The 16,078-nt window shown below is 30.0% G+C and overlaps 1 protein-coding gene across 1 annotated transcript in view; it reads left to right on the top strand.

Annotated features, from left to right (window-relative positions):
• The window catches only part of LOC111421267 (AXIN1 up-regulated 1), a 51,538-nt gene that overhangs the window by 12,645 nt on the left and 22,815 nt on the right, over positions 1-16,078 (top strand). The window lies entirely within an intron of this gene.

The raw sequence follows: 16,078 nt of genomic DNA, 5'->3' as shown, positions 1-16,078 counted from the left end.
ATGATGCTTGATATTGTATATCCGCCTGAAACTTTACTTCTGACATATTTGTATACATAGAGTTGGGTCTTCGTCCTAAACTACTTCGCTGCACTGTCAATGCATTTTTTTCTTATGCCTAACTGACTTGTGATGCAGGTTTATTGGCAATGCAATCATATACCGTCATGAAAGCGACTGTAATATTTGGCAATGTCCAAAATATTTTAGAAACCTTTGTAACTCTTTATACAATTTTGAAACAACTTTTTTCTAATAAGATTAAAAATCTAAGTATTTCATAAAATTCTAAGTACTTAAGTTCCAGAACAACATTGAAAACTTTCCGACTCGTAGCTGTCGTCTTTATACCTCCACCAGTGTGTCTATATTAGTGGTGGAACGGATATCCGGCAACTATCCGGTATCTATAGTGCCAAATATTTGGCTTTGGCCGGATATTAAAAACCTATTACTTAGTACTCCACCATTCACAGGAATTAGTATCTCTTTTAGCTGTTGGAGCTGCAGATAATAATCAAGTTCAACCCATATAGGACTTTTTTCATTGAATACAACTTTATTTATATCAGGTTTGTCTTTAGCAACCTCGTTGTAACAATCCCAATACGATATATAAAATCTCTTGTTGCAGTTTCGTCTAGTTTTCTTTTCTTCTCTTATAATTCATCATCACATTCATTATTTACAGAACTGTCGCTGTTAACACTTTCAGTTATTAATTAAACTATCCTCTTCTTAATGTAAAAAGCCGTTTTGAAAAATCACTTTTAGTTCTTGAGAAATAAACTTTTGAAATAATCGACAATTTTTTCGAATTTTACAATTTTCGCCGATTAAGTTTTAAAAATTCGTATAAAATCCACTTCCTGGAACATGAGTATGAAAATTTCCCAAAGTGTTAATAAAAGTGTCCTCTTTCCAATAAACCTACCCGTTTTGAAAAATAACTTTTAATTTTTGAGAAAACAATATTTGAAGTTTTGATAAAATTTTCGATGTTGCAATTTTCATCAATAATTTTCAAAATTCGCTATAAAATTAATATCTTGAAGGATCCTTGTAGAAATATCACCAATTATTAATTAAATTATCCTCTTTTTAATGCAAAAAGCCGTTTTGAAAAACCACTTTTAGTTCTTGAGAAATAAATTTTTGAAATAATCGACAATTTTTTCGGATTTTACAATTTTCGCCGATTAAGTTTTAAAAATTCGTATAAAATCCATTTTTTGGAATATGAGGATGAAAATTTCCCAAAGTGTTAATAAAAGTATCCTTTTTCCAATGAACCAACCCGTTTTGAAAACTAACTTTTAGTTTTTGAGGAAACACTATTTGAAGCTTTGATAAAATTTTCGATGTTACAATTTTCATCGATAATCTTCAAAATTCGCTATAAAATTAATTTCTTGAAGGATCCTTGTAGAAATATCACCAATTATTAATTACGCTATCCTCTTTTTAATGCAAAAAGCCGTTTTGAAAAACCACTTTTAGTTCTTGAGAAATAAATTTTTGAAATAATCGATAATTTTTTCGGATTTTACAATTTTCGCCGATTAAGTTTTAAAAATTCGTATAAAATCCAATTCCTGGAACATGAGTATGAAAATTTCCCAAAGTGTTAATAAATGTGTCCTCTTTCCAATAAACCTACCCGTTTTGAAATATAACTTTTAGTTTTTGAGAAAACAATATTTGAAGTTTTGATAAAATTTTCGATGTTGCAATTTTTATCAATAATTTTCAAAATTCACTATAAAATTAATTTCTTGAAGGATCCTTGTGAAAATATCACCAATTATTAATTAAAGTATCCTCTTTTGAATGCAACAAGCCGTTTTGAAAAATTGCTTTTACTTTTTGAGAAATAAATTTTTGTAATGATCGAAAATTTTGCCGATTTTTGCAATTTTCGCCGATTAAGTTTTAAAAATTCGTATAAAATCCACTTCTGGGAGTATGAGGATGAAAATTTCCCAAAGTGTTAATAAAAGTGTCCTCTTTCCAATGAACAAACCCGTTTTGAAAAATAACTTTTAGTTTTTGAGAAAACACTATTTGAAGCTTTGATAAAATTTTCGATGTTACAAGTTTCATCGATAATTTTCAAAATTCGCTACAAAATTAATTTCTTGAAGGATCCTTGTAGAAATATCACCAATTATTAATTAAAGTATCCTCTTTTTAATGCAACACGATGTTTTGAAAAATCTCTTTTAGTTTTTGAGAAATAAATTTTTGAAATGATCGAAAATGTTTTCGAATTTTTAATTTTCGCCGATTAAGTTTTAAAAATTCGTATAAAATCCAGTTCTTGGAATATGAGTATGAAAATTTCCCAAAGTGTTAATAAAATTGTCCTCTTTCCAATGAACCAACCAGATTTGAAAAATAACTTTTAGTTTTTGAGAAAACAATATTTGAAACTTTGATAAAATTTTCGATTTTGCAATTTTCATCGATAATTTTCAAAATTCACTATAAAATTAATTTCTTGAAGGATCCTTGTGAAAATATCACCAATTATTAATTAAAGTATCCTCTTTTGAAGGCAATAAGCCGTTTTGAAAAATTGCTTTTACTTTTTGAGAAATAAATTTTGGTAATGATCGAAAATTTTGCCGATTTTTGCAATTTTCGCCGATTAAGTTTTAAAAATTCGTATAAAATCCACTTCTGGGAATATGAGTATGAAAATTTCTCAAAGTGTTAATAAAAGTGTCCTCTTTCCAATGAACCAACCCGTTTTGAAAAATAACTTTTAGTTTTTGAGAAAACACTATTTGAAGCTTTGATAAAATTTTCGGTGTTACAATTTTCATCGATAATCTTCAAAATTCGCTATAAAATTAATTTCTTGAAGGATCCTTGTAGAAATATCACCAATTATTAATTAAACTATCCTCTTTTTAATGCAAAAAGCCGTTTTGAAAAACCACTTTTAGTTTTTGAGAAAACAATATTTGAAGTTTTGATAAAATTTTCGATGTTGCAATTTTCATCGATAATTTTCAAAATTGTTAAAATAAATAATAAAATCTAAAAACTCTGCATCTGCAGGTCTAAATCTATCAACCTGAACTTTCTGATAATATATAACCATAAATCTGAATTTTCTAACATTCTGGACAATAATCTTTCCTATTGCTAGCCTTACAACAAGTTATTATTTAATTATAAACAACCTCTGATAAATAAGATCTAACCTTTACAACATTTATTTTAGTAATCGCTTTGGGCTTTGTGGAGGTGGATTATGTTAATCCCTATTTAGGCCACATCGTTACCAAATGGTGCTGATAATAAGTAACATTCAATATTATTTTCATTTTCGCGGATTCAGTCAATTATTACAAGCTTTTTTTACATACTAATAGACTAACCATACTAAACTTCAAGGATTTCTTCCAAATTTTTGGTTTTGCTACGAAGAAAAAATAATATCTTACAGAAAAGTTTGGCAAAATTATGCTAGTAACCTGGCATTCTTGTGCAATACATCTTCTGCTTCATATTCATTATTTCTGCAACAACTGAAACCTTTTTCGGGACTTAACTCTTGCCAAACAATTTTAATATACTGATTTATATACAAACTTCTTCCAGTATGTATGGACACATGTGGTATTTTTCAAAATAAAAGTAATTGTCATTCAAAACCTTTAATTTTCTCCATATATTGCAACGTTGTATAACATTTCGTATCTTCCTGACATCATCACTCCTAATATCAACTTTTTTAGAAGTTTTGGACAACATTTTGGAAATCATATAAAAACCTTTGCGACTGATTATATATAACATTCTTTCAGATTACATAATATTAAGGTAAAAAAATACAATTATCGAAAAAGTTTTGTCTTTCCACCTTTGAAAACGAAGAAACGAAACTAAGATGCGCTATCTGTTGACTATAAAATAATTCTTGTTTATATCAGCGCCATCTTGTGACTAGAGGAATAGCTACTAGAATAAGAAATTAATCGAAGAGTGAGAGAGATAAAATATCCCAGAATTTTGCAATTTTTCATATCAATTTTCAAGTTGTAAGACATATTTCGTTATAAAAGAAGTTGTTATGAATATAAACGTGAATGGATGCTTTCAGCTTCGCGATGTGCTTACGCCCATGAAAATCCCACAATTATGTCATTAATAAATTAATAACTATGGCTTAAGAAAAAGTGGAACATCATCAATAAGTATGTAAAATCGAAGATAATAATGGAATATCTTTGTGGTATATGAAAAATGGTGAATTGACAAAGCAGATTCAATGTAATTAAAGGGCAAATTACAATACTTGAAAATAATATGAAGTGCAATCAATTAATCCATAATAGCTATTGGCAATAAATTCTTTCATCAAAAGCAAACAAAGATTCCAACAAGAATGTTATAATTTAAATGAAAATTTTATTTTCTATAAAGTTCATTAATGAGTTTCAATAAACGTCAGATGTAAGTTTAGCTGTAGTACAAGATTGTCAATATATTTCTGGAATATATTCCATCATCACCAAAATCGCGAAAAAGTATTAACACATATTAAGAATTGCAAACGAAGTAAACTTTCACTTCAAAGTATAAAATTTGCCATTACATCATTCAATAATGCACAAGATCAGTAGATGGCAGAACATTCTAGAGCAGATCGATCCATTCCCTATCTTTTATTGTTTGTCAAACTACGTCATAAACTATCACTAAATTACACATTAATTATATACTTGTACCCTTATAAATTGACTGTTAACTCCTCATTCTTAATTATAGCCAATTTAATAACAATCTATTTCCATTTTCCATGGATGGCAGTTCGTCCCACCACCGATAGAGCGCGCTATCGATTTTGCCGCTCTTTTGAAAAAAAATACGTTCTCTTTTTCTCTTTTTTTATAGAAAGTTCTCTCCACGTCCCAATATTCTCGATGGAAATTATCGATCGAGCGAATTTGACGCGCGTTTTGCTTTTACTGTTGGTGGTGGTGGTCTTTCTCTCTCAAGAACCCGAGACGACGACGCCGCAGCGTATTGATCACAGAACCCCAACTGGTTCTTTTTGGAATCTCTCTTCGCCACCATTCTCCAACTCCTATACTTGGTCCCTAAACTTAAACGTTTTTAAAAAAGGAAAACAAAAAAAAAGGAGAAAATAAAACCCAAAAGAGGTGAATGCAAAAAAGGAAACTAGATTTTATTTCAATTAATTCACGTGATGGTGTGGTAAAATGTATAATAGACAATCACCAATCGAAGTTAGAAAAGACCATCAAATTCCTTTTTTCTCTACTTTCTCTTAAGAGTTGTAAGAGAAAGTGTATCAATCTTCATAAAGAAAATATAAAGCAATTTTAAAATAGCTTCATAATTCTTGGGATTATTTCGAAAAAAAGTTACAAATTCAATTGTCAGCAAAATCCATTTAGAGTAATAATGTAACTTGGGTTGCAGTTTTCTGTTCCGGACGGTTTATTCGACGAAATAAGCTTTCTTGGTCCGCTATGTTGGTCTCACACGGTAAAGCACCCATCATTTCGTCGCGGTTGACTTTGAAAAATCCTTGAAACCGTATTGCGCTTGCGTTCGATCATCGCCAAAAAGGGCCAAAAGCGGGGAGAGCAACCGTAGCGACGCAACTCGGCCCGAAATAGTCGGAATTTGTGACGTCACTCCTCGTAATCATTGTAATATATAGGTGTGTGTCATATCGAAAGGGGCCCCCACAAACGACGACGGCACACGGCTTAATCTAGTTTCATTCGGTTCACAATTTAAATTCATCTTAATTAAAAAAAAAATTTTTCAATAAATAAATTTGGTAACTTTACAACTATATGTGTTAACAAATAAATTTTAGTTGATGTATTACAAAATTTATGAATATGTAAAGATAAAATAATCGTTTATTTATAAATAAACGGTATGATAACGGTCGTCGCTAAAACTGTTTTATTTACAATTCGAAATGATTTTATTCAAATCGGAATAAAAAGGGTAAGCGATCCAGCGTTCATTTAAAAATTAAAGGGGATTTAAAATGTTTGATGAAAAAATCTGACCGATGAATACTTGGTATTATTTTATTCGTATTTGATTTTAAATTCAAAAATTTATTTGTACGATTATTTTTTATTTAAACTCTTTTTTTTTGAAATTTTGTGGTCATTAAAGCGCCTTCGAATACGGTACGTTTACGCATCATATTCCTATTTGGTTTCATTCACATCTGGCACGATGGTATTGCGAATTTCAATAAAAACTTACCACATCCTTGACTGACCAAGGATATCACTTTGTAAAGTTGTATTTGCTCACCGCTGATTTGTGGGAACAGAAAGATCTCACACTTGCGGATAAGTGGGTGTTGTGACCTTATGTCTTAAAAAGGAATGTTTTGATTTCCAGAAATGATATTATCTAAATAATTTTTATAATTTGTTTATTATAGTTTTTGTAACCCAATTTGTTAACAAAGACAAATTTGTTATAGTAAAACCTCGACATAATGAACCTCAATATAACGGCAAAAATATGTTTGTAGAACTTAAAGGAGAACTAACACTAAATCTGGATCTAAGAACATTCGGGTTTAGCCATACGTCTCTTAAGACGGCTAAACCCGAACGTTTCTAGTTCTAGGTCTTATGCTAGTTCTACTTCTATTTTAGTAAAAATAGACAACAATTTAGCACTTAATAACAATGAAAACTAGAAGTAACACTAGACCTAGAACTAGAAAGAGTCCGAATGTTTCTAGTTCTAGATGTAGTGTTAATTCTAGTTTTAATTGTTATTCAGCGTTAGAGTGTGGTATATTTTTATTGAATAAAAAGTAGGATTAACACTAGGCCTAGAACTAGAAACATTCGGAAATTAAAGTTTAAAAAAATTGTAAAAAAAAGTCAGTAAAATTAAGTTAAATCAAAATCCGTTAAAGATACAAAAATTGCAAAAAGGCACTATGGGCTTATTGTTAAGAACATGAAATTGACTAATAATGTAAATTAGAGCTTAATGATTGTAGTTTAATTTAGTATATATCAATACAGATGTTGGTATTGAAAAATTCCTAGCAAAAACATCTTGAACAAAAGAACGTAAAATTAGGTTAAGTAAAAATTCGTTAAAGTTGTAATAATTTCAAAAAGTTACTCTGGCCTTATTTCTAAGAATTTCAAATTGACTCATATCGCAAATTAAAGCTTAATGATTGTAGTTTAATTTAGTATGTAACAATATAGATGTTGGTATTGAAGAATTCCTGGGAAAAGAATCTTGAAAAAAAGTTAGTAAAATTAGGCTATGTCAAAATTCGTTAAAGAAGTAAAAATTTCAAAAAATCACTCTGGGCTTATTTCTACGAATTCCACCTTGACTCATATCGCAAATTAAAGCTTAATGATTGTAGTTTAATTTAGTATGTAACAATATATATGTTGATATTACAAAATTCCTGGGAAAAGAATCTTGAAAAAAAGTTAGTAAAATTAGGCTGTCAAAATTCGTTAAAGATGTAAAAATTTCAAAAAATCACTCTGGGCTTATTTCTACGAATTCCACCTTGACTCATATTGCAAATTAAAGCTTAATGGTTGTAGTTTAATTTAGTATGTAACAATATATATGTTGATATTACAAAATTCCTGGGAAAAGAATCTTGAAAAAAAGTTAGTAAAATTAGGCTATGTCAAAATTCGTTAAAGATGTAAAAATTTCAAAAAATCACTGTGGGCTTATTTCTAAGAATTCCACCTTGACTCATATCGCAAATTAAAGCTTAATGATTGTAGTTTAGTTTAGTATCTAACAATATAGATGTTGGTATTGAAAAATTCCTGGGAAAAAAATCTTGAAAAAAAGTTAATAAAATTAGGCTATGTGAAAATTCGTTAAAAAAGTAAAAATTTCAAAAATCACTCTGAGCTTATTTCTAAGAATTCCACCTTGAGTCATATCGCAAATTAAAGCTTAATGATTGTAGTTTAATTTAGTATGTAACAATATAGATGTTGATATTGCAAAATTCCTGGGAAAAGAATCTTGAAAAAAAGTTAGTAAAATTAGGCTATGTCAAAATTCGTTAAAGAAGTAAAAATTTCAAAAAATCACTCTGAGCTTATTTCTAAGAATTCCACCTTGACTCATATCGCAAATTAAAGCTTAATGATTGTAGTTTAATTTATTATGTAACAATATAGATGTTGGTATTGAAAAGTTCCTGGGAAAAGAATCTTGAAAAAAAGTTAGTAAAATTAGGCTATGTCAAAATTCGTTAAAGAAGTAAAAATTTCAAAAAATCACTCTGAGCTTATTTCTAAGAATTCCACCTTGACTCATATCGCAAATTAAAGAATCATTCGGGTTTAGCCATATTGAGAGACGTGCGGCTAAATCCGAATGTTTCTAGCTCTATGTCTAGTGTTAGTTCTAATGCTAGTGTTACTTCTTGTTTTAGCTGTTATTCAGCGTTAGATTGTTGTATATTTTCCATTGAACTAAAACTAAACCTAACACTACACCCAGAACTAGAAACATTCCAGTTCTGGGTTTAGTGTTAGTTCTAGTTTTATTTGTTATTCAGTGCTAGATTGTTGCAAACAAATTGCGCAAACTGACGTTGTACAACAAGTTATTGTGCAAACAAGGTTACCCATACACTATATACAATTTTATACAAACTTCAATCTTGCCGTCTAACGAAGCAGCATGTTTAGCTATAATAATTCTTGTTGCGTCGGAAGATAGTGTTAGAAAAAGAAAAAGGAAACAGATAGTATGGATGAAAGAGTGGTTAAAGAAAAGATCACTTTTTGGCCACGCAAATTTTCTCAAAGAACTTAGGTTGAGTTCACCTTTAAACTATAAAAATCATTTACGAATGGATCCCACTACTTTTGGTGAATTATTGGACATGGTAACACCACTTATAAAAAAACAAGACACAATATTGAGAGAAGTAATATTACCCAAGCGAAGATTATTTGCTACTTTAAGGTACCTAGCATCTGGACTTACCTATGAGGGTTTAAAATTTAAAACAAGTATAGCTGCTCACACACTTGGAAAGATTATTCAAGATTATTGCAATTATTGGAATTCTTGATGGTTGATGTGGGTGCAAATGGATGCGTTTCGGATGGAGAAGTTCTCAAATACGCTATTCTATAATAAACTTGTATAAAAAAGCCTGTGTATTCGTGAACCGGAAAATTTATCATCAACAGATGTTAAAATGCCATATGTTTTCGTAGGGGACGATGCCTTCCTATTTATCGAATATTTAATGAAACCATTTAAGGAGTCACGGGAATACAAGCTTCTCGGTTCAGAATTCTGTTAAATCAAATTAACCTATGTCCAGAAAAGGCTGTCACCATAGTATTGGTATGTTGCTACTTGTACAACATTTTGCGATATAAAAAAGTAGCCACTTTGCTGGGCAAGAAGCATGCTTGACAGTTACAAATCACTGCTTATATGTTATGAGCATATATGCTTAATTTTGTTTAAAATTATAAGATTTTCATACGTTTTCTTCATATGTACAGAATGAGCAGTAAGTAATGATCCGTAAATGTTACCATTGTATAATAAGCTAGGTTTAGATGAATCTATCAATGTGTTGGTTTTTATATCAAATTCTGCACTAATTCATCAAACCGGCTATATTTTAGTAGTATATCAAAGCATTTGCTAGTTCCAAAGTTCTTCTAAGAAAATAAAGACTGCTCTGTTACGTTTTTGGATGTGGCAGAAGCTTTCGACAATGTCTGGTTAGATTTTTTTAAATTACGAACTATCCCAAATACTACCATCAATGTATACTCGACTATTAAAATCTTATTTTTCTGATCGATGTTTTAGAATAAAATGCAAAAACATTATTCACCATTACATGAAATACAAGACGACGTTTCTCAAGAAAGTGTGCTTACTAGTGTACTTACTCTACACCTTTAACCTTCCTCAGATACCAGAAATTTTGACATCTACTTTCGCAAGTGGCACAACAATCTTGGCTGTTGCAGAAATTTGTTGCAGATTTTTTGCCCTACTATCCCATTCACATAAGAAACATGGGTATTACATAACGCCACTTTGCTGGGCAAGAAGCTTGCTTGACAATTTCAAATCATTGCTTATATGCTATGAGCACAATGTTTAATTTTGTTTAAAATAACAAGATTTTCATACGTTTTCTTCATATGTACAGAATGAGCATAAATGTTACCATTGTATAACAAGTTGAGTTTAGATGAATCTATAAATGTATTGCTTTTTATATCAAATTCTGCACTAATTCATCAAACCGGAAATATTTTAGTAGTATATCAAAGCATTACCTTGTTTTAAAAAATTTCACCTATATAAATGTTCATTTTTGATGCCAAGAATTCCTTCTCATTAGTCTGGAGTCAAGTCACTCACCATTCTTCGTTGTTAAGCCCAAATTCCTAACCAAACACTTTATCTTGACTTGAGTAATCAAGTTAGGTTTTATGTTTTCTATATATTGAAACTCATTATTAGTTTCTTTCTCTGACCCAGATGTCATTGTCTGTATTGTCTGTAATTTTTTTGAGTTGCAACCCATAACATAAGTGGTAGAAAAATACGTGGTTTATCTTTTCTGGCCATTTTTTAAAATATTTTTCTAAGGAACTCACAAATTTTGATTCAAAATTATCCACTCTGTATATCAAAATCTTTATTTTAGTTTCCTTTAACTAATCGTTTCGAAATAAAAAAAGCATCATGTAGTTTATATTTGTTTGCTGTAGAACTGTTTGTGAATCACGTTTAAGGTTGAGTCACAATTTTTAATTAATCCTTTTAGTTCTTAAATGAAAGAATATCGTTTCCGTTATATCGAGGCTTTACTGTACTGCTAATAGAGAAGTTATTCTTTAACTTAATGTTTCTTAGAAGAACATTAAACCAGTTACGAAAAGTACGTTTTGAGATAATCTAAAAGATTCTGAAAATTACGTAAGGTCATCTAACTGGAATTTTGTAGATTTTATCATATGTCAAATTCCCACTCTTGTTAAACCTGCTCGTAAGAAAAATCCCATTTTTTTCTAAAATTCTTATTTAATTCAAATAATAATTTCTAAAAATTTTAAGTATTAGAAAAAAAGTTATTTTATTTTTTTTTACAACTTTTGAGAACTGCTACCTAGCCATATACATACTGGTCGATGCTTGGGTGCGAAGATGCACAAGCCGGTTTGTATTTTTGCACTCACTATCCGCCAAGCCCTGCGTAACAGAGAGTACAGAAATACAAATTCTTAATACATTTCACAATTCCTTGTTATCCTTTATTATCTTTGTTTCTCCTACAACGATGAAGATTTTGCCGGCTAAGTATAGACGTGAAGAATGAATTTCCGGGAATAAAGTAGATTAGAAAGCTACGTCACGCAACTCTGCGATGACGTACTACTACGATTTACAACTTTCAAGGAACGAACAATTACATTTTTGATATTACTTTATTTTTAACTATCTATTTGTGATAAATTTATCTGTTAAATCTGGTTATTTTTGTCACGATAACAGTATTGTTCGTTAGAACGAAAGTTTTTAATATTAACTAAAAGTACTATAATTAGGATTTGGTCAATTTTAAATTTATCACAAGGTGATTGGTTATTTAAAATTTACAAATATATTTTTAAATTGTCGGCACAACATACATTTAGAACTAACGTATCTTTAATAATAAACGCGTTTGCTGTGTCATTAAATTATTTTTAACCAGAGTCACATTTGAATTTTTGCTAAAAGAATCGCGCAATTACTAAAATAAAGTTGTTTTATTTAATGATTATTATTATACAAGTTTATAGTCTTAAATAGAAAAATTGTTGTGATTTTTTAGCCTAAAAACATTGATCCAGATTAAGTTTAAGTTCATTTAAGAACTAAAAGGATAAATTAAAATTTGTCGTCCAACCTTGAACGTTATTCACAAACAGTTCTACAGCGAACAAATATAAAATACAGGCTGTTTCTTTTATTTCGAAACAATTAGTACATAAAAAATTTAAATTGATTATTTTGATATACAAAGTGGAACAAAAGTCTAGAAACGTTACTAAATCAGAAATTTTCTGAAAAATTTAAGTATTTAAATATTTTAATTAACACCTGTTTAAACCTGTCTTATTTATTCAATTCAAGCTAAAGCGCTTGATTAGGGGTTTGGGCTTAACAACAGAGAAAACTTAACTTCTTGGCTTCAGACTCAATGAGAAGAAGTGGTTGGCAGCAAGCATTAATTTTTCAAACAAACAAATGCTTTAATATGCTAAAGTATTGCAGCTTTGATGATATATTTATAGATTTAACTAAAACTAGCTTAAAGGCAGCCTTATTACACAATGGTAACATTTATGGATCATTACTTATTGGTCATTCTGTACATATCTACATATCTGTACACATGTTTCTTATGTGAATGGAACAGTAAGACAAAAATCCATAAAAATTGCCCTGAAAAAATTTTAACCCTAGAAAGAAACATAAAATTAGGAGCAATGAAACAGTTTCTGAAAGCTTTAGCTAAAGATGGATAATGTTTTAAGTATAATTGCGAGAAAAGTGAAAAGTGATGTCAGATTCCAACTTTAATTCACAATGATAGTAACTAAGAGGTAGGCTTGGGTAACATTTAGGTAGGTTGGTACCAACTTCTTCAGCAACAAAAAGAATCAATACTTTCTTTCTATAATTGGCAATATGCTGCAGAAAATTCTGACTGTTTAGGATGTTTAATGAACATAAAGATGTTTTCTAGATAATTTGGGCTATGTTAATGAGAAGAGATGTGAACGTAATAAGTCTTTAATGTAGCACTTGGGGTACTATTTGCCTATGAAGATAAGTCAGTATTCCAATTCACGTAATTTCAATACCTTATATTATGCCAATTTAGATTTGCAACATAATTGAGCATTCGTTACTTTCTTGCTTTATTTAAATGGTTTCAATTTTTTTTTGTAATACACCCAAGATTGAAGAATGGCTTCTATCATGTACCTACTTGTGTAGTGACCCGTGAGGTTGCATAAGGATCTTTAATAAAACTCTGCATTACATCTAAAGTTTTGTTGACATTCATAAGAGCATTTGGTCAACCTCTTCGATACCCATCTTTTACACTTCCAGTTTCCTCAAAACACTACAGCTTGATGTACTGTCGCCTTATGGATAAGAAAGCAATTTGGATACGTATGTTGTACGTAAGTTTGCCACTTCATTATAAGAGCATGTTCTATTGCTCTACCCACTCATCATTAGGACAAAATTTGCAGAATTCTTAGTAACACATCTAACCACGGACAGTTTTAGTTAATAATGCATTAACATCAAAATGCACAGCATGCATTAATTACTTCATATCTATTTTGTACTGAGAATTTTATTTATTTAAATTAGGTGTTTTTAGACTTTTGTTCAATTTTGTATTATGGGGTCAATTACAGTGCCGTTACAATGATCTCTTAAAATGCGTTTCAAACTATAAGCTTTTCTTTTTTTTTTATTTTAACCCATATTTTATAAAACGGTATTGTTGGAAATTTCAATGCTATTTTTTAACATATACAAATACTTTCTAGTACAGTCATTACTTAATAATTTCGAATTTAACCTGTGATGATTTCATCAAAACTCAGTTCTATCAGTTGATTAAAGGTAATCAGCAAGTGTTATAAATTTAAATGTGACATTCTTATGATATAAATAATATAAAAAGGAATCACTGGTGACGGAAGAGGCGAGATAAGATGGGCGGATGTCTCTCCCCTTAATCTATGACCTTATAGCGTAAAGCGTAACGGTTTCACGTTTAATTAAACAAAAGTATATAGTAACACATGTTACGTATAACATACATATGTAATAAATTAATGGGTAATGCAAAGTATACTTCAATTTATGTGGAAAATGAACTAATTAACAAGTTCTACAATGCTAAGTATCGTAGGATATCGTATGATCAATTTTGCAATGATTCCAAGACAATTCAAGGCTACTAGTTTTTGCGTTTTGCGATAAATAACCATAGTACATATAGGAAGAAGTATTTGGAGAATAGTTCAGAGATTTGCTGTAGCTAAGTTGCTATCATATTCAATCTAAGTTAAAATGCTGCCGTGGTGCTGACTTCTTTCCTTTTACAAATGACCATAAATGAAAGAGAATCTATTAAAGTTAGACATAGCACTTTATTTACATTTTTGTGTAAATTTTGTGATTTTTGGTTCTTGTATGCTATAGATAATGGACCGATTTAATAGTGCTGATAAAGAAAATGTTCCTTTCAATGTCGTAAATGTAGTGAAGGTTATTTAGATTTTAGTTTTACGTCAAGAAAGTTTTGGCAACGAAGTATATGCTTCCGAGTAAGTTGAACCCCATTTTGAAGTTAATCACTAAAGCATGCTTGGCAAACCTTGTGATTTTTTATGTCATGAAGTTAAAAGAAGTTAAACAAAAAAGATACTCCCTCTGACCCAAATTATGATATACATTTTTGTAAAATTTATGGATTAAGGAAATTTCATAACTAAAGTTATGTTTATGGCTGCAGTGGCCAGACCATGCTATGACAGTGCTAAAAAACAGTATTTCAAGGCAAAATAGCACTCTGGCCTTTTGTTTATAAAGAACCTGGAAAAACAAACAGCAAGAACCGGGTAAGAGGAACAATGGTGACCAAAAACATCGAGTCTATTAACGCAGCAGAATGCAAAAAGATGATTATCGATAACGTTACCAGCTATTAGATCCAAGTTGATTGGTTCCAAATTGATGATAATGGATCAAGATAACATAATTCATAAGCAATACCATCATAGTTATCTCAATTTCCTATGCACAAGCCAGGAAATTCCACAATATCAAAATTGACAATCATCTACATTAAATTCTGTTATGATTAAAAAAACTAAAGGTGTTAGAGAAATACGTTTCCCATTGATAATAATGAATCAAGATAACATAATTCATGACCAATGCTATCATAGATAGCACTATTTCTTACGTTCAAGCCAGGAATTCTCAAAATATCAAAATTGATAATCATCTGGGTTAAATTCTGTTATAAGTAGAAAATTAAAGGTGATACAGAAAAACGTTTCCCATAAAAATTGATGATAATGAATCAAGATAACATAATTCATAACCAATGCTATCATAGATATCACCATTTCTTAGGTTCAAGCCAGGAATTTTCTAAATATCAAAATTGACAATATATCTGCGTTAAATTCTGTTATAAGTAGAAAATTAAAGGTGATAGGGAAAACGTTTCCCATAAAAATTGATGATAATGAATCAAGATAACATAATTCATAACCAATGTTATCATAGTTATCACCATTTCTTAGGTTCAAGCCAGGAATTCTCAAAATATCAAAATTGATAATCATCTGGGTTAAATTCTGTTATAAGTAGAAAATTAAAGGTGATAGAGAAAAACGTTTCCCATAAAAATTAATGATAATGAATCAAGATAACATAATTCATTGTCAATATCACCATAGATATCACCATTTCTTAGGTTCAAGCCAGGAATTATCAAAATTGACAATCATCTATCTTAATTCTGTTATAAGCAAAAAATAAAAGGTGATAGAGAATAAAGCAGTTTCCAAAGTTTTGTATTCCATAATTTGAGAAAAATTGTAAAGAGAAACCATAATTTGGAACAGAGGGAGTATTTTTTTTAAATTGCACAATACCAAACAGCGCTTTTCCGCATACCATCACAGAAGATCTTATTCTGGTGAGTCTGTAAGGAGGTTATTTCTAAAAGTGCCTTTGTCTGATAACACAATTAGTCGGAGAATAAAACCTATGATAAAATTGAAGTTGAATTTGGGTTACTGTTAGATGAGGATACAGATAATGACAAAAATTCTCATTTCATATGCTCTGTATGGTTTGTACAGGTTGAGTCAGAAAGAATAATAGCATAATGGATTTTCTGTAACTCGAACCAGGATCTCTTTTTCTTTGTTGACGCTAATACTTTAAACCAATATTGTTGGGATTG

This window comes from Onthophagus taurus, chromosome 6 (assembly GCF_036711975.1).
Source record: "Onthophagus taurus isolate NC chromosome 6, IU_Otau_3.0, whole genome shotgun sequence".
Classification (NCBI taxonomy): domain Eukaryota; kingdom Metazoa; phylum Arthropoda; class Insecta; order Coleoptera; family Scarabaeidae; genus Onthophagus; species Onthophagus taurus.
Note: the sequence above shows the minus strand (reverse complement) of the source record. Positions and strands in the feature narration are given on the sequence as shown.